The following is a 22,650-nucleotide window of genomic DNA, read 5'->3' as shown; positions in this document are numbered from 1 at the left end:
TTGTACAAAATTATATAACTATGCAACATTTGACACACTGGACTCCAGCTCTTTTTTTTAACATTGAGAAGTGTGCTACCATGCTTAAAATGGTGCGCTTACATAATTTGCACCAAATTTATCATTAGGGGCGACATTTGATAAATATGGAATAGTGGAGTTGAAGTGAATACACAATGTGAATAATTGTGTTTTTATATTACACCACAATATTAGCACGTATTACCACACAATTGGTGGGCTTGTATTATTTCTACAGTGGGCACGGAAAATATTCAGACCGCTTTAAATTTTTCACTCTTTGCTTCATTGAGCCATTTGGTAAATTCTAAAAAGTTAATTTTTTTCCCCATTAAAGTACACTCTGCACCCCATCTTGACTGAAAAAAAAAACCAGAAAGGGTCTGAATACTTATGACCATGTGATATTTCAGTTTTTCTTTTTAAACAAATTTGCAAAAATGTGTACGTTTCTGTGTTTTTTCAGTCAAGATGGTGTGCAGAGTGTACTCTAATGAGAAAAAAAAATGAACTTTTTAGAATTTACCAAATGGCTGCAATGAAACAAAGAGTGAAAAATTTAAAGGGGTCTGAATACTTTCCATACCTGCTGTATATAGCTACATAGTGGGCCCCAGGAATGATTTTCTCTGGTGGGCCCAAGGTGCTCCAATCCGACGCTGAGTGACACGTTCCCCTCACATTGCCAGCTTAGTTGGGTAGATTTCATGTTCTGGAGTCTGGAAAGCTGAGTGACAAGAGCTCTAATGGCAGCCATATTGTGTGTCTGACGCTGATGACTCGCCCCCTGGGCCGTGGGGTACCCGGAACCAGGCTTCTGTATGATGCTGGGGGTAGTAGTGGCAACCCGATCCCGTGGCTCAGGGTGGTCAGACCAAGTGCTGTGGCAGTCTATTTGTATGGGTTTGAATGTCCGACTACGCCACCCGTGGATTGCGGTCAGGGATGACGGCCGCTGCAAGGCAGACCGCTGAGGCTGTTGGTGCGTGCAGCAGAGATAGTATAACTCCCCACGGGAGGAGTGTAGCCTCAGGGCAGCATGATAGGATGCTGGGGGTGATGGTGCAGGCGCAGCATAAATCACACAGAGTCAGTGATGCAGTCCAGGGTCTTTTACTCACAGTTGTTATCCGAGTCACTTCTGCAGCGAATGACTGCCCAAGCCGTGCTGTGTCCACCAGGTGAGGAGCTCGGTCAACTCCCAGACAATTCAGGAGTATGGCACAGGACCCTCTTCTGTCCTTTCTCTGGCCTCTCGTGCCCCACCAGTGACCACACTTCTGTCCAGCTGCCTCGGGCCTTCTCTTGGTTAAACCTGTCGCCGGTTTCCCTGACCCTATGTGGTGCCTTCCTAGTGGGTGTAGCAGGGGGTCGCACCAATAAATGATCACGACCTCCGGTCTTTGGCTGAGGGATAATTTACCTCCACCAACTTGGGAATCCGGTACCCTTATTCTGCCCGACCCTTCACCCGTTATCTCGTGGGTTCTTAGGGTCCTTTCTGCCTTCTTGTTTCTGGAGCCTTTCTACTCCTCTTTCTCTCCACCTTTCTTCCTTCTCCTCTTCTCCCTTCTGGCTCTGGCCTTCACCCTAGGCTTGCCTCGTTGAGCTGAGCTCAGGCTGAGCCACAGCTCCCTGTCAGCCCTCTCTGGCTGAACTCCTTCTCTCTCTCAACTCACTGAACTCACTCCTAAGATGGCCCCCACCTTTTATCTGCTTCACTGTGTCTGAGCTCAGGTGACCTGCAACCAATGAGCTCCTTCCTATGCTCCAGAAACCGTCCCCTTCTGCTCCTACATCACAGGGTTCTCTCCCCCCTCCCCACTCCAGCCAGGGTCATGGTCAGTTGTGCCTGCATATATATAAATGGGAGCACCGTCGAGCTGTCCCCCGGAAATGGGGTGTGTGTGGTGTATGCAGCTAACTGAGCCCTGGTCCACACTCCATCCTTACCTGGGAGTGGAATATCACACCTCTGGTTGAGGTGCAATACCCCTATAGCAACCGAACCCTCGGGGCGCTACACTGACACAAGCCGTCGTATCCACACCCTATACGGGTCATAACAATCGTGGAAAGTTTTGAATAAATGAAGGCAGAGCCGTTCCTCGTCGTGTGTTACATAATGCTCCATTTTAGATGATATTAGACATCGGGTTGTATATAGGATTGTGTCACGAGCAGCAGGATCACATTCTTACTATTCCCCACATCCTGGATCTTTATCATCCAGAATATTGTGCTCTCCCACTATGTACAACACTAGAGCTGCTGAGACTTGTAGTTCCACCCCATCTCACTGTATAAAGGTAATGTGGCGCCCCTGAGGGTTCGACCGCCACAGGGATGCTGCACTTTTTTAATGGAGTGTAGTGTTCCTCCTCTGAGGTAAGAACAGTGCGATGGTCAGGACCCTTCCTTCACATCCAACACCACACTTCTCCCACCAGAGTGGGCTAGAATGCAATATGTGCTGCCCTCCTGGTTACAGGGAGACTGGGGAACCAAGAGTTAGGGGAACCAGTTAGTGGGTGAGGGTGGAGGACTAACAATTTAGTGACACTTAAAATTTCATATTTAATAGAAAGCCATCTTGGTTCTTGGTCCTTGCTAGTTTAGTCTTTGAACTGTGAACAGCTGTGATCTCCAACCCTGAAAGTGGATCCTGTGTGGACCTGCAGCGGATGGAGACACAGCCCTCGTACCCCGCCCTTGGGACGAGGGGCAGGTTGCAGACAAGGAATGTCTCAACCCGGTCAAGGACCACGACCAAGAAGGCCCGGAGCTTAAGAGTGTAGCTCCACATCAAATGGATCCCAGGGATGATGCAGACGGAGCGGTGTACACCACCTTTCCTCACCAACCTGATATATTCAGAGGGAGTCCGGCTGCAAGAGGGGTACCAGCCCCCGACACCCGACCTTGCTACTCCATGTCCTGGTCGGGAAAGCCCGGTAGGCCCTGAGGATCCCACCAGGTATTGAAAGGAGGGGAGCTGCCACCCGTGCCTTTTTTCTGAGAGGAGTTCAGAGGGAGACCCGGCCTTTGTACACACACGGACAGGAAAGGTTACGGCCTGTAGTTCAGGAACACTCTGGTGCGGGGTCCTGATAGAATACTGGACTTACCCGGAGGTTGTCGGACCCCCGTCGCTGGCGGCCGCGGGACTCCATGGGGAGCAGGGAGTCGCCTTCCTTCTGCCATCTCTTATGTGAGTAAAGCATTGGAAGTTCACCCCTATGGCCTCCGGACTGTTTATTCTGCGCTACACCGCACGACGCAGAACCCGGTCTCCTCTACTACTACCCCCTCCATCCTGTCCCTCTGCCCTGAGGCCTTGCTCCGCCTGTGGGGAGTAGTAACAACTATAGCCGCCATAACACCATGCCTCAGCGGACTGCAGCGGCGCTGGTGGCCTTCACCAGGTGCCACAGGTGGCGTAGTCGTAATCAGCCAATCAACCCGGATAAGCCCACACCATCCTTTTAATTGTGACGGCCCTGAGCACGGGTCGGGTCCGGGCCACGGCTGCACCCCATCTCTCCATCACAGGACCCGACTCCGAGTCCCCCATCTCCCAGGGTAAAGACAAGGGCTTTCGAGTAGAGGCCTCACAGTAATAAGCAGGGTCCTTTCATCATACGGTCGGTGCCGCACAGAGGTCTTATATGGAGCCATATGCACAGATCTGACCTCTCCGGTCTCCATCCACTTCTCTGTGTTATACCCGACCAGCATAAGCGACATGTGGAGCATGAGCGGTATATACCGTACACACCCATATGCTGCCTGCTGTAGTGAGGGGCATCCGGGGGTAATGAGGGGTGTACAAAGGACCACGTCCCCCATTTATATACATTACGCCCCATCCTACAGTGATTCACTCAGTGGCATAACAATCGTGGTCGCAGGAATATGACTGAGTCTTGGTCCAAAATGGAAGGGGCCCGGCCGTATCCACAGGCAGATGCTGCTCTAATCTGTATCTCGGCTTTCATAATGCAGATACTGCTAAAAACTGTAGTGGAGCAGGAACCATTCCCTCGCCGCTCCACCACTTACTCTAGTACATCACAGACCCCCACCATTAAGAGCAATCTTCAGCATAAAGGAGAACAAGGAGTCTTGGATGTGATGTTATGGCCCCACATAGCCCTGATCTGAACATCATCCAGTCTATGTGGGATTTACATGAAGAGACAGAAGGATTTTCACAAGCGACATTCACAGAAGATCTATGGTAAGTCCTCCAAGATATTTGGAACAACCTCCTGCCGAGTTCCTTCAAAAACTATGCGCAAGTGACAAGTACCTAGGACAGTGATGGTGAAACTTTTAGAGACCGAGTGCCCAAACTCCAACCCAAAACCCATTTATTTATCACAAAGTGCCAACACGGCAATTTAACCTGAATGCTGAGGTTTTATTTTAGAAACAACTCATACATTAGCATCTTTTGTCTTAAAATAAAAACACAAGAACAGAGCTTTCAATAATACAAACAACTTTTTATTGAAAGGTAAAAATTTGCATGTGGCATGCTTTTGAACAATTAATGTGATTTTTTCTGTTTTCTGCATACTCATAATTTGTCTAACCTTGGCTCGTACTTTGTAAGTTTAAGAGCCTGCAAACAATTTTATACAAAGTATTAAAAATGAACATTTTTTTATGGTAAAGTTAATTTGTCCAATTACTTTTGAGCCCCTGATATGAGGAGGCTTTGTAGAGAAACTATTGCAATTCCTAAACGTTTCACAGGATATTTTTGTTCAAACCCTTTTAATTAAACCAGAAAGTCTCTACTTCAATTACATCTCAGTTGTTTCATTTTAAATCAAAAATAGCGGCCTGCAGAGCTGAAATCATACAGATTCTGACATTGTCCAATGATTTCTGGACCTAATTATAAGGCCGGTTTCACACGTCCGGATATTTTCAGTACCGGAAAAAACGGTACCGGGAATATCCGTGTCCTGTGTGTCCGTGTGTGTTTTACGTGTTGCAGTCATGTGCATCCATCAGCAACAGCAGGGACAATAATGAGGGTAGTGGTAGTCTGCTCCCCATGTCCCTACCTGTAAAAATAAGAATAAAATAATAAAATCCATGTACTCACCTCTCCTAAGTGTGCCCCGCTGTAATCCATGTGACTTCTGCTGCCGAGGAGAATGAGTCGCTCCGGAGCTGCAGCTCAGTGAGTGACAGGACACCGCTCTTGAGCTCAGCTCCGGAGCCGCTCATTCTCCCCTATTCCTCGGCAGCAGGGGTTGCATGGATACTGCGGGGGATAACTAGGAGTGGTGAGTACATGAATTTTATTATTTTATTCTTATTTTTAAAGGTGGGGACATGGGGAGCAGACTACCACTACCCTCATCACTGTCCCTGCTGGTGCTGATCACAGCACCGGCAGGGAACCAGAATGTTGTGAAGAAAAAACGGAGAGTGGTGGTCATGGGGGATTCCCTGTTAAGAGGAACAGAGGCCGCTATTTGCAGACCAGACATAACCTCAAGAGAAATGTGCTGTCTTCCAGGAGCAAAAATTAAAGATGTGTCTGACAGGATATCAAGACTCTTCAGACCTACAGATCACTACCCATTCCTGCTAATACATGTGGGGACAAATGACACCGCAAGAAAGGACCTGGAAACCATCTGCAGTGACTTTGAAGACTTAGGCAAGAAAGTGAAAGAATTGGGAGCGCAGGTGGTCTTCTCATCCATCCTCCCAGTGGATGGCCATGGAACAATGAGGTGGAATAAGATTCTACAGGTGAACAACTGGCTACGTCGATGGTGCCGTCAACAAGGATTTGGATTTCTGGATCACGGAATGAATTACCTATACGATGGACTACTTGCTAGAGATGGGGTGCACCTTACGAAGACTGGAAAACATGTATTTGGAAGTCGCCTTGCTACACTCATCAGAAGAGCTTTAAACTAGAACAATGTGGGAAGTGAAGCAAAAGGCCAGAAAAAGCCATACAGCTGACAAATACTATTGAGATCTCTGCTACTGGAAGTGGAAAGGAAGAACAAAGACAAAACAATTTAAATAATAAAAATATGGGAGGAAGAGAAACCAATCACAAACTAAAATGTTTTTATACAAATGCACAAAGCATGGGCAACAAACAAGGAGAATTGGAACTACTAATGCAGGAAAAGGAATATGATGTCATTGGAATCACTGAAACTTGGTGGGACGATACACATGATTGGAATAAAAGGCTAAAAGGATACAACTTATTTGCAAGAAACAGACTTGATAAACGAGGAGGAGGTGTTGCATTGTATGTTAGAAAGGCGTATATCTGCACAAAGATTGAAGCTTCAGAGACTGGGAGTTCTGTGGAAACTGTTTGGGTAAGATTACAAGGAGAGAACAACGGAAAGGACACCATTGTAGGCATTTACTACAGGCCACCTGGGCAAGCTGAAGATATGGATGAACTCTTTATGTATCAAATTACCAAGTTCTCCAAAAAATATGACGCAGTGGTCATGGGAGATTTCAACTATCCAGACATTTGTTGGGAATCTCTCTCAAGTAAAACTAACAGGTCAAGCAAATTCTTATCCTCTCTTGCTGACAACTTTATCTTCCAAAAGGTAGGGGAGAAAACAAGGGGATCTGCTACTTTGGATCTAATCCTTATAAACAGGGAGGAAATGGTTGAGGAGGTAAAGGTGGCTGGGACCCTAGGAGGCAGTGATCATGCTATTATAGAATTTTGGATAACTAGAGGAGGAAGACATGTGAAGACTCAAACTTCAAGGTTAGATTTTAGAAAGGCAGATTTTAAGAGACTCAGAAAGAGAATAGGAGGGATCCAATGGCTGGATGTCCTTAAGGACAAAAATGTCCAGGAAGGATGGGAAATTTTTAAAAATGAGATTCTCAAAGCACAATCGTTAACAATCCCGAAAAGTAGGAAGAATGGGAAGCATTTAAGGAAACCAGGATGGATGAACACAGAACTTAAACACATGCTAAAAAGAAAGAAAGAAATGTTTATTAAATGGAAAGAGGGAGGCATATCTAAAGAAGATTATAATGCAGTCTGCAGATCCTGCAGGGCACGTATCAGGTTAGCTAAAGCTGACAATGAATTAAGGCTTGCAAGAGATGTCAAAAGCAATAAAAAAGGATTTTGGGGGTATGTCAAAAGTAAAAGAAAAGTCAAAGATGCTATAGGATTTTTACAGGATGAAAATGGAGAAATGGTAAGAGAGGATGTTGAGAAGGCCGAACTTTTTAATTCCTATTTTGCATCTGTTTTCTCTCAGAAAGAAAATGTAACATCAACTGATCTTCACTGTCCTTTTAAAGGAATAGAGGAATCCAAGTTATCTGTAAACAGAAAGATTGTGAGGGAATATTTAGCTAACATAAATGAGTTCAAGTCTCCAGGTCCAGATGAATTACACCCCAGAGTACTGAAGGAGATCGTAGAAGAAATTTTAGAACCCCTCTCCATAATCTTTGAAAATTCTTGGAGAACAGGAGAAGTCCCAGAAGACTGGAGAAGAGCAAATGTTGTTCCTATCTTCAAAAATGGGAAGAAGGTGGACCCAGGGAACTATAGGCCGGTGAGTCTTACTTCTATACCAGGAAAGATCTTTGAACAAATTATTAAACAACATGTATGTAAGTACATGGATAAGAATGAAGTGATTAACCAGAGTCAGCATGGGTTTGTAACTAACAAGTCATGTCAGACTAACTTAATTTCCTTCTATGACAGAATCACTGACTGGGTGGATCAGGGAAATGCTGTAGATATAGTATATTTTGACTTCAGCAAAGCATTTGACAAAGTATCTCACACCATCCTTATTGAAAAAATGACCAAGTATGCAATGGACCAGGCAACTGTTAGGTGGATTCATAACTGGCTTAGTGATCGGACTCAAAGGGTGGTTGTAAATGGCTTCACATCCAGCTGGATGAATGTCTCAAGTGGGGTACCACAGGGCTCCGTCCTGGGACCTGTATTGTTCAACATCTTTATCAATGATTTAGATGAAGGAATTGAGGGTAAACTGATTAAATTTGCTGATGACACAAAGCTAGGAGGGATAGCTAATACTAGAGAAGAGAGAGAGAGGATTCAAAAAGACCTAAATAAACTGGAGCAGTGGGCATCAACCAACAGAATGGTTTTTAACAGGGAAAAATGCAAAGTACTACATCTGGGCAATAAAAATGAAAAAAGCATATACAGAATGGGAGGAATAGAGCTAAGCAACAGTACATGTGAAAAAGACTTAGGTATACTAATAGATCATAGACTGAACATGAGTCAACAGTGTGATGCAGCAGCAAAAAAGGCAAATACAATTCTGGGATGTATTAACAGAAGCATACATTCTAGATCACGTGAAGTCATTATCGGTCTTTACTCCTCTTTGGTCAGACCTCATCTGGAATACTGTGTACAGTTTTGGGCACCACATTTTAAAAAAGACATAGACAAACTGGAGCAAGTTCAGAGAAGAGCGACCAGAATGGTGACTGGTCTGCAAACCATGTCCTATGAGGAACGGTTGCAGGATTTGGGAATGTTAAGCTTGCAAAAAAGAAGACTGAGAGGAGACTTAATAGCTGTCTACAAATATGTCAAGGGCTGTCACATTGTAGAAGGATCATCTTTATTCTCATTTGCACAAGGAAAGACTAGAAGCAATGGGATGAAACTAAATGGGAGGAGACACAGATTAGATATTAGAAAAAACTTTTTGACAGTTAGGGTGATTAATGAGTGGAACAGGCTGCCACGAGAGGTGGTGAGTTCCCCTTCAATGGACGTCTTCAAACAGAGGCTGGACAGACATCTGTCTGAGATGATCTAGTGAATCCTGCTTTGAGCAGGGGGTTGGACCAGATGACCCAGGAGGTCCCTTCCAACTCTACCATTCTATGATTCTATGATTCTATGAGGACAGTGTTCAGCACCGATGCTTTGGAACAGTGCCATTCCAAGATGCCGGTACATGTCACATGGATGTCATCCATGTGGTACGTTTTGTGGACCGTGTATCTGCAAAAAACCGAGCTTGTCTCCGTGTGGAGCACACGGACACACGGTCCGTGAAAACACACTGAGATGTGCAATGACCCATTCATTTGAATGGGTCTGCTGTGTCAGTGTCTCCAGTATGTGTGGAAACTGTTGACACGCCCCCAGGGCAGTGGGGTACTCGGTGTCCGGGCCTATGGATGCTGGGGGGGAATATGTCACAGTGGCTGGCCCGGTCCGTGGCCCAGGGTGGTCAACAAAAAGGGGATAGTTTATATGGGATTTGTAGTTTGATCATGACGCCACCTGTGGTTTCTGGTAATTTGTACCAGCGCTGCTGCACACCTCTGAGGCAGTTGATAGGGCAGCTAGAATGGAACAGCTCCCCACAGGTAGAGCAGGCCTCAGGGCAGTGTAGGGTCTGATGGTGGGTGGTGATGCTGGGGCTTGTAGTGCAGTCGGGATGGCGCAGCAGGAGTAAATGACAGAGAAAGGGGATTCACTTCAATACCTTTACTGGTGCGGATGTCAGGTACCGTCCAGGGTACTCAGTAGGAAGGGTGCACTTCAGGACTTCTCCCCATGAGCAGGTATAGGGCCTCCTGGTCTGTGTCTCCCTCTCTCTAAGCTCCTGGCCAGCCTACAACTGGGCCTAGCTTCTGTGTCGTGTTGCTCTCTCACCTGACCGCTTGGTAGCAGGACCTTTCTTTGGCAACCATTATCCCTGGATGCTGGGGCCTTCGTGGTTCCTGGTCCTGTTATTGCTGGTAGCTTCAGGATGACCAGGGGTCTGGAAGCCTCATGGTATGCCGGTAGTCCCTACTGGGTGTAGAGGACCCTGTAGGCGCGAAGCCGGTGTCTGGTTTGTGTCTTGGGGTGAGCCTATGATGCTCCTCTGCTCCCTCAATTCCTCTCTCCTCTTCTCTTTGCCTCCGGCCACACTTGGGGCCCTCAATACAGCAGCAGACGTGCTGCGTCTTCACTGCTCTCAGTGGCAGCACACTCTCTGACTGAACTGAACTGCCTGGCTCCACCCTCCATATATAATATATATATCCCTAACAGGGCTCCCTCTGGTGGTATGAGGTGGAAAGGTGGAGGTGTCTGCATGTAGTGAGGGCCTCTTGTGGAGAGGTCCATCCATGCACCCTTTTGGGTCCTGTGGTACCTGTGAACAGTAGGGTGCCACACTGTCACCACTCCTACCGGAGATACTGACGTGTGAAAAAGCCCTAAATCAAGGGTGAAAACAGCTGCTCACAAGCATAAGGTAAATTGAAACATTTACATGTGGCATGCTTTTGAACAATTAATGTGATTTTTGCTGCTGTATGCATGCTGATAATTTGTCAAACCTTGGCTCATACTTTGTATGTTTGAGAGCAACACATGCAGCACTCGCGTTGTCTGTTAGTCTGTTTATGGTGTCAGATTTGATATAATTCTAAGCTGAAAACAGCTGCTCACAAGCATAAGATGATCCAAACAAGTAAGAAAAGCAATTGCAAGTGCTCTCATTGGCTTAAAATTATTTGGCAGAGAATTACAGACTTTAAGGATCTCATTTTCAAAACGAACTGTGCTGTCCTTTATCATCCCTTCTATCTTCTCAAGAGTTTCACGCAGGTCATAGAATTTATTTTTCCAGATAGAGCTTTCTTGAAATTCCAATAGCTTCATTTCCAAATTTCCTAAATCTAACCAGTGTTCGCAGGAAAGATCAAGTTCTTCAAATTTGGCTTTACCTGGAGAAGGAAGAAAACACAGGGTTTTCTCCATCTTACGGAACTGTAAAAATCTGTTACTAAAATTCACCTTTGTAGCTTTTACAATGCTAGAAAATTCATTGTAGATTTCCTGATGGCTCGTAGGATTGTCTACAAATGTTGTAGAATTTTGTAAATGCATTTTTAGATTAGGAAAATATTTCAGCTGCCCACTTTCAAGGTCTCTTTCAAAAACCTGCAGTTTTCTCTCAAATGTTTTGATGTCACAAAATAGCCTTTCTGCTGTTTTCCCTACACCTTGCAGTTGTTTGTTCAGTACATTGAAGTGTACCGTAAAATCTGTAAAAACATGAGGTTGGTGAGCCAGACCATATCAATGAGCTGGGGACATAGGCGGATTATAATGAGGGCAATCCGGGCTACCGCCCGGGGCCCCGAGCCTGCAGTGGGCCCGCGGCTCCGGGTGGGGTGTCTAATGCCGGATTGCCCTCATTATATGTGCGGGCCGCCGTGGCACATACAGGTAGCAGTGGCGGGAAGGGGGGTCCCGGACCGCTCCCCCAGCAGCGGCCGCCGCTACTTCTTCATCGGCCAGGCCAGCACTGCAGCAGTTAACTTCCCTGTGCTGGCCCGGCCGCGTCACTGCTTGGAGACACTGCCCTGTGTGCGGCCGTGTCTCCTAGCTGTGACGTCACGCAGTGCGCGCCCGGCCTGCACTGCTGCACCGGAGAAGAGAGAGCAGGCAGGAAGAATGGAGCCGGGGGATGGTGAGTCTGTGTGTGTATGTGTGTGTATGTGTGTATATGTGTGTATATGTGTGTGTGTGTGTGTATGTGTGTGTATGTGTGTGTATGTGTATGTATGTGTGTGTGTATGTGTGTGTGTGTATGTGTGTGTGTATGTGTGTGTATGTGTGTGTATGTATGTGTATGTATGTATGTGTGTATGTATGTGTGTGTATGTATGTGTGTGTATGTATGTATGTGTATGTGTGTGTGTGTGTGTGTGCAGTCAGATATCATTGTGTGATGTCTGTTTATATGTATTTTTGTGTTTCAAATGTGTTTATGCGTGTATGTATATGTCTGTATATGTTTGTGTGTGTGCGTGACTGCATGCGTGACTGCGTGCGGCCTCCTGCTGAGTATAGTTGGCGCCGTGCGGCCTCCTGCTGTCTCTGGGGGGGCGCCGTGCGGCCTCCCACTATGTATAGATGGCGCCGTGCGTCCCCCTGCTGTGTATAGATGGCGCCGTGCGGCCCTCTGCTGTGTAAAGATGGCGCCGTGCAGCCTCCTGCTGTGTATAGATGGCGCCGTGCGGCCTCCTGCTGTGTATAGATGGCGCCGTGCGGCCTCCTGCTGTGTATAGATGGCGCCGTGCGTCCTCCTGCTGTGTATAGATGGCCACGTGCGGCCTCCTGCTGTGTATAGATGGCGCCGTGCGGCCTCCTGCTGTCTCTGGGGGGTCGCCGTGCGACCTCCCGCTGTGTATAGATTGCGCCGTACGGCCTCCTGCTGTGTATAGATGGCTATGTGCGGCCTCCTGCTGAGTATAGATGGCGCCGTGCGGCCTCCTGCTATCTCTGGGGTGGGCGCCGTGTGGCCTCCCGCTGTGTATAGATGGCGCCGTGCGGCCTCCTGCTGTGTATAGATGGCATCGTGCAGCCTCCTGCTGACTCTGGGGGGAACGCCCTGCGGCTTCCCGCTGTGTATAGATGGCGCCGTGCGGCCTCCTGCTGTGTATAGATGGCGCCATGCGGCCTCCTGCTGTGTATAGATGGCGCCATGCGGCCTCCCGCTGTGTATAGATGGCTACGTGTGGCCTCCCGCTGTGTATAGATGGCACCGTGCAGCCTCCCGCTGTGTATAGATGGCTACGTGTGCTCAATATTGAGTCATACAATTAATAAAATACAATTAATTGAGTCATACAATTAATGTAAGGCTATGTGCCCACGGTACAGAAATGTTCCGGATTTTTTTTGAGCGTTTCTGCATCTCCCTGGCAGAAAAAACGCATGTGGATTTTACATGCGGATTGTACATGTGGATTTTACATGTATGTGAAGCGTTCCTCACTTGCATTTCCGCATGCGGGTTGACAAGCGCTTTCCAAGCGATTTTAGCATCACTTGGAAAGTGCTTGACAACTTGGCTACACTATATAAATCCATGCAACCGGCATGGATTTATATAGAGTGACCGTAAAAGAATGGTAAAAAATAAAAAATATATACTTACCTTCTGATGGCCTGCCGACGTCAGCGGTCGCGTGACCCATCACATGACTAAATGACATCACGGCAGGTCCTTTTCAGACCATCGCGAGCTGCCGGCAAGCCAGGACGCATCGGATAAAGACACCGGGGGCCATCAGAAGGTAAGTATAATGTATATTTTTTATTTTATTCTTTTTTTACAGGTTCTATGGTACCCGGGTCCAGAGGAGAGTCTCCTCTCCTCTAGACCTGGGTACCATCCGCACATTAAAATGCATGGATTCCGCATCTACAGATGCAGGGATGCGGATTCCATGCGTTCTAATGCAAGTCAATGGTGGCGAAAACGCTGTGCTTCCGCAAAATAATTGGTAATGCTGCGGATTTTTCCGCAGCGGAAATTTCCGCAGCATGTACACAACACATGCGGATTATCATTGGGGAACATGGCAGACCTTCTACCAAGCGTTTTTTAAGCGTTTCTGCAGCGGAATTGCCGCTGCGGAAACAATTAAAAAACGCATAGTGGGCACACAGCCTAAAAAAAAATATTATAATTAATATTGTGCCAAATTAATTTCACGTGAACTATCACATGATCTATCACAGGGGATCAGGTGACATGTCACGTGATAAATCAGGTATGTGGGGGGGGGGGGGGGGCCCTTCTAAACTGCCCGGGGCCCTTGCTACTCTTAATCCACCCCTGGCTGGGGATATTCCTGCCCTTTTTCATTCATAAACAGCCTAATTTCATCCAAGCAGGCTACAAATCTTTCCAGGACCCGTCCTCTGCTCAGCCACCAGACATTATTGTACATCAGTAATCTATTATACTGTGCTGAACCTCCTCGAGAACTGCTTGAAACTGTCGAAAATTCAAAGCACGAGCCATAATATAATTCACGATTTTTGTGACATCTTTGAGGACATCATCAAACTTTTTGCTGCTTTCATTGGCACAGAGAGCTTCCTGATTTATGATACAATGGAACTGAATAACTTGATGTTATGTTTCTTTAACAAACAGCTGTATGAAACCAGATGTTGCTCCCACCATAGAAGGTGCCCCATCACTAGTAACTGAAACGACTTTTTCTGGTCTTATGTCTTGTGACAAAAAAGCCTCCATCACAGCATTATCACATATCTATCCCTTGTGTTCTTTCAGGCACAGACACTAGTTTCACCAGCTCTTCTCTGATGATGTCACCAACAGCATAACGCACAATGGCTGCTAGCCTTGCACCATTATTTATATCGGAGGTTTCATCCAAGCACATGGAGTAACAAGATGCCTTTTGTAAGTCAGTGGTGAGCTGCTGACTAACGTCACTCGCCATTCACTGGACTCGATCTTCAACAGTATTTCTGCTAAGTGGCATCTCAGAGATGCGCTGAGTAATTTTATCCTTGTTTGGGTAATCATGAAAAAGGGAATCACTCCCAGACAACAAGGCCGTTTTGATAATATCCCCATCAGAGAAGGGCTTACCATGTTTTGCTATGCACAGTGAAATTTGAAAACTGGCAGCTGATTTGTTCTAGAAAGATAGTTGCAAAAACGATTATTCTGGGAATGTTTTCTCAATTTTCCTTCAAGAAACTCTTTTCTTTCTGTTTCACTGAGTGTGGCAACAGTTTTGTGGTTGGTGTCAAAGTGCCGTCTGACACTTTGTAGTATTGGCGTCTCTGCCCCCTGACAGGCAGAGACGCCGTCCCCCTTACCGGCGCGCTCTCGGCCCGGCGTCTTCCGGCTCTCCTGCTGCTGCTGCCGGCGTGCACAGCTTTCCGGGCACTGTGCTTAGGGCGCGCGCGCGCTCCCTCCCTCTTGAAGGGGCCGTGCGCGCCGTCCTAAGGAGTCCCCGGCCAATGGCCGGAAGACCTCTCATATAAAAGGCACCTCCTCCAAAATGGAGGTGCCCGTGCAAGGTTGTAGCTTTGTGCCCTAAACTCTGCTTCAGCCCTCAGGTCTAGTCCGCCAGCCTGACTACCAGTCCAGTCCACCAGCCTGACTACCAGTCCAGTCCGCCAGCCTGACTACCAGTCCAGTCCGCCAGCCTGACTACCTGTCCAGTCTGCCAGCCTGACTACCAGCCAGTCCGCCAGCCTGACTACCAGTCCTGTCCGAAAGCCTGACTACATGTCTCCGCCAGCCAAATGTACTTTCCAGACTGACGGTCTGCCTACGATCCAAACCCGCCAGTCTGTCTATGGGCCTGGCTTGCCTGCCTACCCGGAGAATGTACCAGTTACCTGCCGTGTCTATCAGCCAGCCTACCTGGAGGCTCCTACCAGTTACCAGTCGTGCCTATCAGTCAGCCTACCTGGAGGATCCTACCAGTTACCTGATGTGCCTACCCTGAGGCTCCTGACAATTACCCGTGGGAGTCATCTGCTCTCATGCAAGGACAGGCCCAGAGTAGCACCTGGTCCCTCTGCTCGGTCCTTCCCTGGTTCACGGAGTCGATTGAGCCGCCGTGCGACCTTGGTCAGTCCGAGTTGATACCTAGTTACGCCCCTCTAGTCCCTCCTTGCACCGCAGCACAGAGGTTCCACCTCCCGGATCCGTAACAGTTTGCACGGGCCATGGAACCCGGTGGCCCCCTGGTTCCTTCGCTTGCTGACCTGTACCAGGAGGTTTCTCGTCAGAGATCCCAACTGGAAACCATGCTGACCTACCTGTGGTCTGTCAACTCTCGCCTGGACACACTGTCTGTCCCACCTGTGCCCGCCTCGAGCCGAGCGACACCCGCTCCGGCGGCGCCGCTGCCTACCAATACCACGGCATCCAGCCTAGGACCCCGGCTTTCTGTGCCTCCTCGATTTGGGGGTGAACCCGTCTTATGTCGGGGTTTTCTGAACCAGTGCACGCTGCATTTTGAACTTCTGGCACATCAGTTTCCCTCCGACCGGGCCAAGGTGGCGTTCATCATGTCTCACCTCACCAGGGAAGCATTGGCATTGTTAAACCCTCTATGGGAGAGAGGGGATTTCCTGGTGTCCGATCTTCTGGCTTTCCTCACTGCCTTCCAGAGGGTCTTCAATGTGCCCGGACGAAGGACTTCTACTGCCTCCTCATTGCTCCGTCTCCGCCAAGGGAGTCTCATCGTGGGCCAGTATGCCATACAGTTCCGTACCCTCGCTTCTGAGCTTGCCTGGGACAACGAGGCCCTGATGTCCACCTTCTGGGAGGGTCTTTCCCATCGGACTAAGGACGAGCTAGCCGGCCGGTACACTCCTACCACCCTGGATGACCTGGTGTCACTAGTTACTTGGATTGACATCTGTTTCCTAGAACGTGCTAAGGAGACTACCCGGGAAAGAAGATTTTGTCGTCTTGCTCCTGTTTTCTAGAAACCTGACTCCCAATCAGCAACTCCCCGGGCATGCTCGCCTGAACCCATGCAGATCGACCAGACCAAGATGGTCAAGTCTCGCCAAGAAACACGCCGAGCCGAGGGGAGCTGTTTCTAATGTGGTAGTAAGGAGCACCTGATCCGTTCCTGTCCGGTGAAGCCGGGAAACTCCAGTGTCTATGACCGCTCGGAGAGGTCGTCCTAGGCAAGAGTAAATCCTCTCCGTTCTTGACTTTATCCGCCTCTATTTCCTGTGGAGAGAACCGCTTCTTTGAAACCGCCCACCTGGATTCCGGAGCCACTGGGAATCTCATTTCCCAGTCTCTTGTAGAGAAGTATCAGATTCCTACCAAACCTCTGGCTGAACCATTGGCAGTCGCTTCCGTGGATGGAAGACTCCTTTCGGTGTCCCTCTTGCTCGTCACTGAACCCATAACCCTTCAGGTGGGAATGCTGCACTCAGAGAGGATCTCCTTCCATGTGTTTTCCAGACTCTCTCACTCCCTTTTGCTAGGTCTACCCTGGCTACAGAGACATGAATTGGCAATCCGGTGAGGTGCTCCATTGGGGGCAGGATTGCAATGAGACCTGCCTGGTCCCGGTTCGCCCGGCTCGACCTCCGTCTACTCCGGCTAATTTACCTCGTCTACCGGCACCTTACTGTTCCTATGCAGATGTCTTCGACAAGAAGGAAGCAGAGACACTGCCACCTCATAGGCCATATGATTGTCCTATCGACCTGGTACCCGGTGCCACTCCACCCCATGGGCGTATTTACCCGTTGTCGCTGGCCGAAACCCGGGCCATGTCGGAGTACATCGAAGAAAATCTGGCTAGGGGATTCATCCAGAAATCTACCTCCCCGGCTGGAGCTGGATTCTTCTTCGTAAAAAAGAAAGACGGTTCACTACGCCCCTGTATCGATTATAGAGGACTCAACCAGATTACTATCAAAAACAAATACCCCCTGCCGCTCATCTCTGAGCTGTTTGACCGCCTTAAAGGCGCGAAGATATTCTCCAAGCTCGATCTTCGTTGGGGCGTATAACTTGGTCCGGATCCGCCAAGGAGACGAGTGGAAGACGGCATTCAATACCCGGGACGGCCACTATGAATATCGTGTGATGCCCTTCGGCCTCTGTAATGCTCCAGCCGCCTTCCAAGAATTAGTTAACGACATCTTCCGTGACCTCTTATATTCTTGCGTGGTGGTGTACCTGGACGACATCTTGGTCTTCTCTCCGGATCTTCCCACACACCAGAGGGATGTTCGTCAGGTCCTGCTGAGGCTCAGGCAGAATCACCTATACGCAAAATTTGAAAAATTCCTCTTCGAGCAGACCTCTCTTCCATTCCTGGGCTATATTATCTCTAAGACAGGTCTACGGATTGACCCCGAGAAGGTCTCTGCCGTCTTAAAGTGGCCACGTCCGGAGGGGTTGAAGGCGATTCAGCGATTCCTGGGCTTCGCCAACTATTACCGTCTCTTCATCCCACATTTCTCTTCCCAGACTGCTCCCATCTCTGCGCTCACCCGTAAGGGAGCAAATCCTAAGGAATGGCCGTCCGAAGCGGAGGAGGCCTTCCTCTCCTTAAAACAAGCCTTCTCTTCTGCCCCTGTGCTGCACCGTCTGGATTGCAACAAACAGTTCTTTCTGGAGGTTGATGCTTCCTCTTCCGGAGCTGGAGTGGTGCTCACCCAGAAATCTCCGTCCGGGAGAATGGTAACCTGCGGCTTCTTCTCCAAGCTCTTCTCTTCGTCCGAGCGCAACTACTCCATAGGAGACCGAGAACTGCTAGCCATCAAATTGGTGCTGGAGGAGTGGCGTTACCAGCTTGAGGGGGCTCTGCACCCGGTGGTCATCTACACTGACCACAAAAACCTGGCATATCTACAGAATGCCCAAAGACTCAATCCGCGTCAGGCCCGATGTTCTTTGTTCTTCGCCCGCTTCAACTTTACTCTACTTTACCGCCCTGCGGGCAAGAACATTAAAGCCGACACCTTTTCCCGATCCCTCCTGTCTTCCGATCAAGAGGAGGAGCCTATGCATATCATCGATCCCTCCAAAGTGATGAATGTGGCCCCCTTGGACCTGTCTCGTCTCCGACCTGGTAGGACGTTTGTAGCGGTTCCGGATCGTAAGAAGGTTCTTCACTGGGGTCATTGATCTAAACTAGCCTGCCTTACTGGCCAGAAGAAGACCTTCCTGCTGATTAGCCGGCATTACTGGTGGCCTACCCTGCGCAAGGATGTGGTAGACTTCGTCACGGCCTGTTCATCCTGTGTCCGCAACAAGGTTCCCAGACATCTTCCAGCCGGCTGTCTCCTGCCTCTTCCCGTACCTGCTGCCCCGTGGCAACACATTGCTATGGACTTTATTACTGATCTCCCTGTTTCTGCCGGTTGTACTGTCATTTGGGTGGTCGCTGACCTCTTTTCTAAAATGGCCCACTTTATCCCTCTGCCTGGTCTCCCGTCTGCATCTGTGCTGGCTAAGCACATCACATCTTTCGTCTCCACGGCCTACCCCTCCACATTGTGTCTGATCGCAGGGTCCAGTTTACTTTGCGCTTCTGGAGAGCTACGTGTAAGCTGCTGGACATCATCCTGGATTTCTCCTATGCTTACCATCTGCAGTCCAATGGCCAAGTGGAACGTATCAATCAGATCCTTACCAGCTACCTCCGGAACTTCGTCAACGCTCACCATACCGATTGGGTAGAGCTCCTACCATGGGCCGAGTTCTCCTATAACAACCATGAGAGCGAATCTTCTTCAAAGTCCCCATTCTTTCTGATCTACGGTCAACATCCCCGGATTCCCTTTCCTGTCACCGCTTCAGTGGACAACCCTGCCACGGAGTCTCTGGTCAGCGAATTATCCACCATTTGGGAGGACACTAGATCCGCACTTCTTCAATCCTCCGAGCGGATGAAGAGACATGCCGACAAGAGACGCCTGGACCCACCTCAATTCCGTCCGGGAGACAAGGTATGGCTCTCCTCCAAACATGTTCGTCTCAAAATACCCTCCTATAAGTTGGGTCCACGGTTCATCGGTCCATTTGAAGTCCTCAAGCAAATCAACCGAGTAGCCTACAAGTTAAAACTCCCGGCCACCTTACGGATTCCCAACTCCTTCCACGCATCTCTCCTCAAATCAGTTGTGCTTAATTCTTTCTCCGACAATCCAGGTACCTCCCCAGCTCCGGTCTCCGCTGAGGACATCTATGAGGTAGAGAACATTCTGGCCACCAAGAGGGTAAGAGAACATTCTGGCCACCAAGAGGGATTGGAAGAGGTTTGGCCCAGAGGAGAGAACTTGGGAACCCAAGGAGAACATCCACGCCCCGATTCTCTTTCAAAAATTTCTTTCTGGCCGAAAAAAGAGGGGGCGTAAAGTGGGGGTACTGTAGTATAGGCGTCTCTGCCCCCTGACAGGCAGAAACGCCATCCCCCTTACCGCCGCGCTCCCGGCCTGGCGTCCTCCGGCTCTCCTGCTGCTGCTGCCGGCGAGCGCAGCTACCCAGGCACTGTGCTTAGGACGCGCGCGTGCTCCCTCCCTCTTGAAGGGGCCGCGCGCTGTCCTAAGTAGTCCCTGGCCAATGGCCGGAGGACCTCTCATATTAAAGGATCCTCCTCCAAAATGGAGGTGCCCGTGCAAGGTTGTAGCTTTGTGCCCTAAACTCTGCTTCAGCCCTCAGGTCTAGTCCGCCAGCCTGACTACCAGTCCAGTCCACCAGCCTGACTACCAGTCCAGTCCGCCAGCCTGACTACCAGTCCAGTCCGCCAGCCTGACAACCTGTCCAGTCCGCCAGCCTGACTACCAGTCCAGTCTGCCAGCCTGACTACCAGTCCTGTCCGCCAACCTGACTACCTGTCTCCGCCAGCCAAGTGTACTCTCCAGCCCGACGTTCTGCCTACGATTCAAACCCGCCAGTCTGACTATGGGCCTGGCTTGCCTGCCTACCCGGAGAACGTACCAGTTACCTGCCTTGCCTATCAGCCAGCCTACCTGGAGGCTCCTACCAGTTACCTGTCGTGCCTATCAGCCAGCCTACCTGGAGGCTCCTACCAGTTACCTGTCGTGCCTATCAGTCAGCCTAACTGAAGGCTCCTACCAGTTACACCTGCCGTGCCTACCCGGAGGCTCCTGCCAGTTATCCATGGGATTCACCTGCTCTCATACAAGGAGAGACCCAGAGTAGCACCTGGTCCCTCTGCTCGGTCCTTCCCTGGTTCACGGAGTCGATTGAGCCGCCGTGCGACCTTGGTCAGTCCGAGTTGATACCTAGTTACGCCCCTCTAGTCCCTCCTTGCACCGCAGCACAAAGGTTACACCACCCTGATCCGTAACACACTTGATGTGCGACACACAACACTTTCATTACACAGAATACACAACGCTTTCCCATTGTGTTCAATTGCTCCAAATGACTCTGCCCAGGCCTCTTGGAATGATCTTCCACTATCTGTTTTTGCTATTTTTGCTGTACTCATTTTTGGGTGTTTAAGACTTGGGAGTCTACAAAAACACAACATTTTTTAAAATGAAGCACAAAATACAAATCTATGTCTATATAAAAAAATAGCTGACACTCTTAATTAATACTAAAGAAATGGATATTCCCTGAATCAACAGTCTACTGCAGTGATTCTCAGCTGGGGTTCCTTTCGAATTTGCTGACCACCACAGCAAGAAGGCAATATTCCACTGACCACCAGCTTTATGACTGCTCTAAAAAGGCATCTGAGTGCATTTCATCTCCGCTGTAAATGCCTTGGACCTACTTCCTGGGGAATTTGCATTAAAGGAAATCTGTCAGCAAGTATTTGCCATGTAATCCGAGGACAGCAGTTAAAATACAAATATCAGTGATGTGTCACTTATCAGGCTGTGTGCTTTTGTTTACTTATAATGAAGGTTTTATATGAAGGGCATTATCATTGCTTTGATTAGCTTGCGCACTCCCACTGGCACTGGTCAGCCTCTGCTCCCTCCTGTGATAAGAAGCACACTGTCAATAGACAATTACGAGCGTGGCGATATCCCACATGTAGTCAAAAAGTTCTGTTTGGACAAACAACAGGGCTCAGAGTGGAAGGAGCAATATTTGAATTTTGGACACAAATTTCTCTGAAAAAGATGGCAGGCGACATGTTGCATTTGCAGGGCCCCTAAGGTGCCTAGGGGGTTAAGTTGGTGTGCACTCTGTCACGAGTCGAGGTGCAGATACAATGGGCTTGTAAGCCCAAGCTAGTACAATAAAGTTATTTCATTACACTCTCATATTTTGAAAGGTGTAATTTATTTATACAGCATAAATTAAGATACTTTAACCAAACCAGAGGTGGGTGGCGACAATATAGCGAATATAGCAATATAGCGAGACGTTTTGGCCCGAACCGGCCTTATTCAATTCAGTCGCTATTTCTACTGGATGGTATGTATGTGTGGGATTTAGGCTGTGTGTTCAAGCAGATAGAACTCCTTTGAAGGTAAACTCTTAATCCAAATAGTGCTGGCTTGGATAAGCAAGTGGAAGCCGGTATACATCCGGTGTCTGGCTGGCAATGGCGGGTAGAGGTGCTGCTAGCACCTAGCTTGTGGAGAGGCCTAAGGTGCCTAAACAGCAAAAAAAAAACACAACAGACCCCATTTTGGAAACTACACCCCTCAAGGATTATATAATTAGGATTTAGAACCCAAAAGTACTACATATCTGATAACATTAGGTCGTCATATTGAATACATTGTCATTAGTGTTGAGCACAAGTGCTCGCTGCTCGAGTCTGCATCGGGTGCTCGGGTATGCACCGAGTATCACGGGTGCTCGAGTGACATGCTCCCTGCGTTTTGCGGCTGTTAGATAGCCAAAACAAATGTGGGAATTGCCTGCCATACATGAACAATCCCCTCATGATTTTTTTGGGTGTCTCCTTAAACGTGTCTACCGAACACCAACACCTCCACTCCTCTCCTCACCAGGCTGTACAAGACATAACGCTGGCAATCCCAGATAGCCAGAGCAGATACTATATAGGAGAGGGGAGTGACTGATGCTGCACAGCTGAGAACTTCCAAATAGAAGCTACAGAGACTCAAAGCTGAGCATATTAACTCCTGCACTGCTGAAGAATCTAGCACCATTTAATATGAGGGAGAAGTGCTTTTGTTCAATGCAGGAGTAGGTTAACTCAGAAGCTGCAGTCTTCTGACTCCTCTCTGTACCCGTGACATGACCTTAGCCAGTTCTTTACCCATCTTCATATACAGTGCCTACAAGTAGT

Source organism: Phyllobates terribilis, unplaced genomic scaffold (genome assembly GCF_046119375.1).
Source record: "Phyllobates terribilis strain yellow unplaced genomic scaffold, ASM4611937v1 Scaffold_11__3_contigs__length_659146591, whole genome shotgun sequence".
Classification (NCBI taxonomy): Eukaryota; Metazoa; Chordata; class Amphibia; order Anura; family Dendrobatidae; genus Phyllobates; species Phyllobates terribilis.
Note: the sequence above shows the minus strand (reverse complement) of the source record.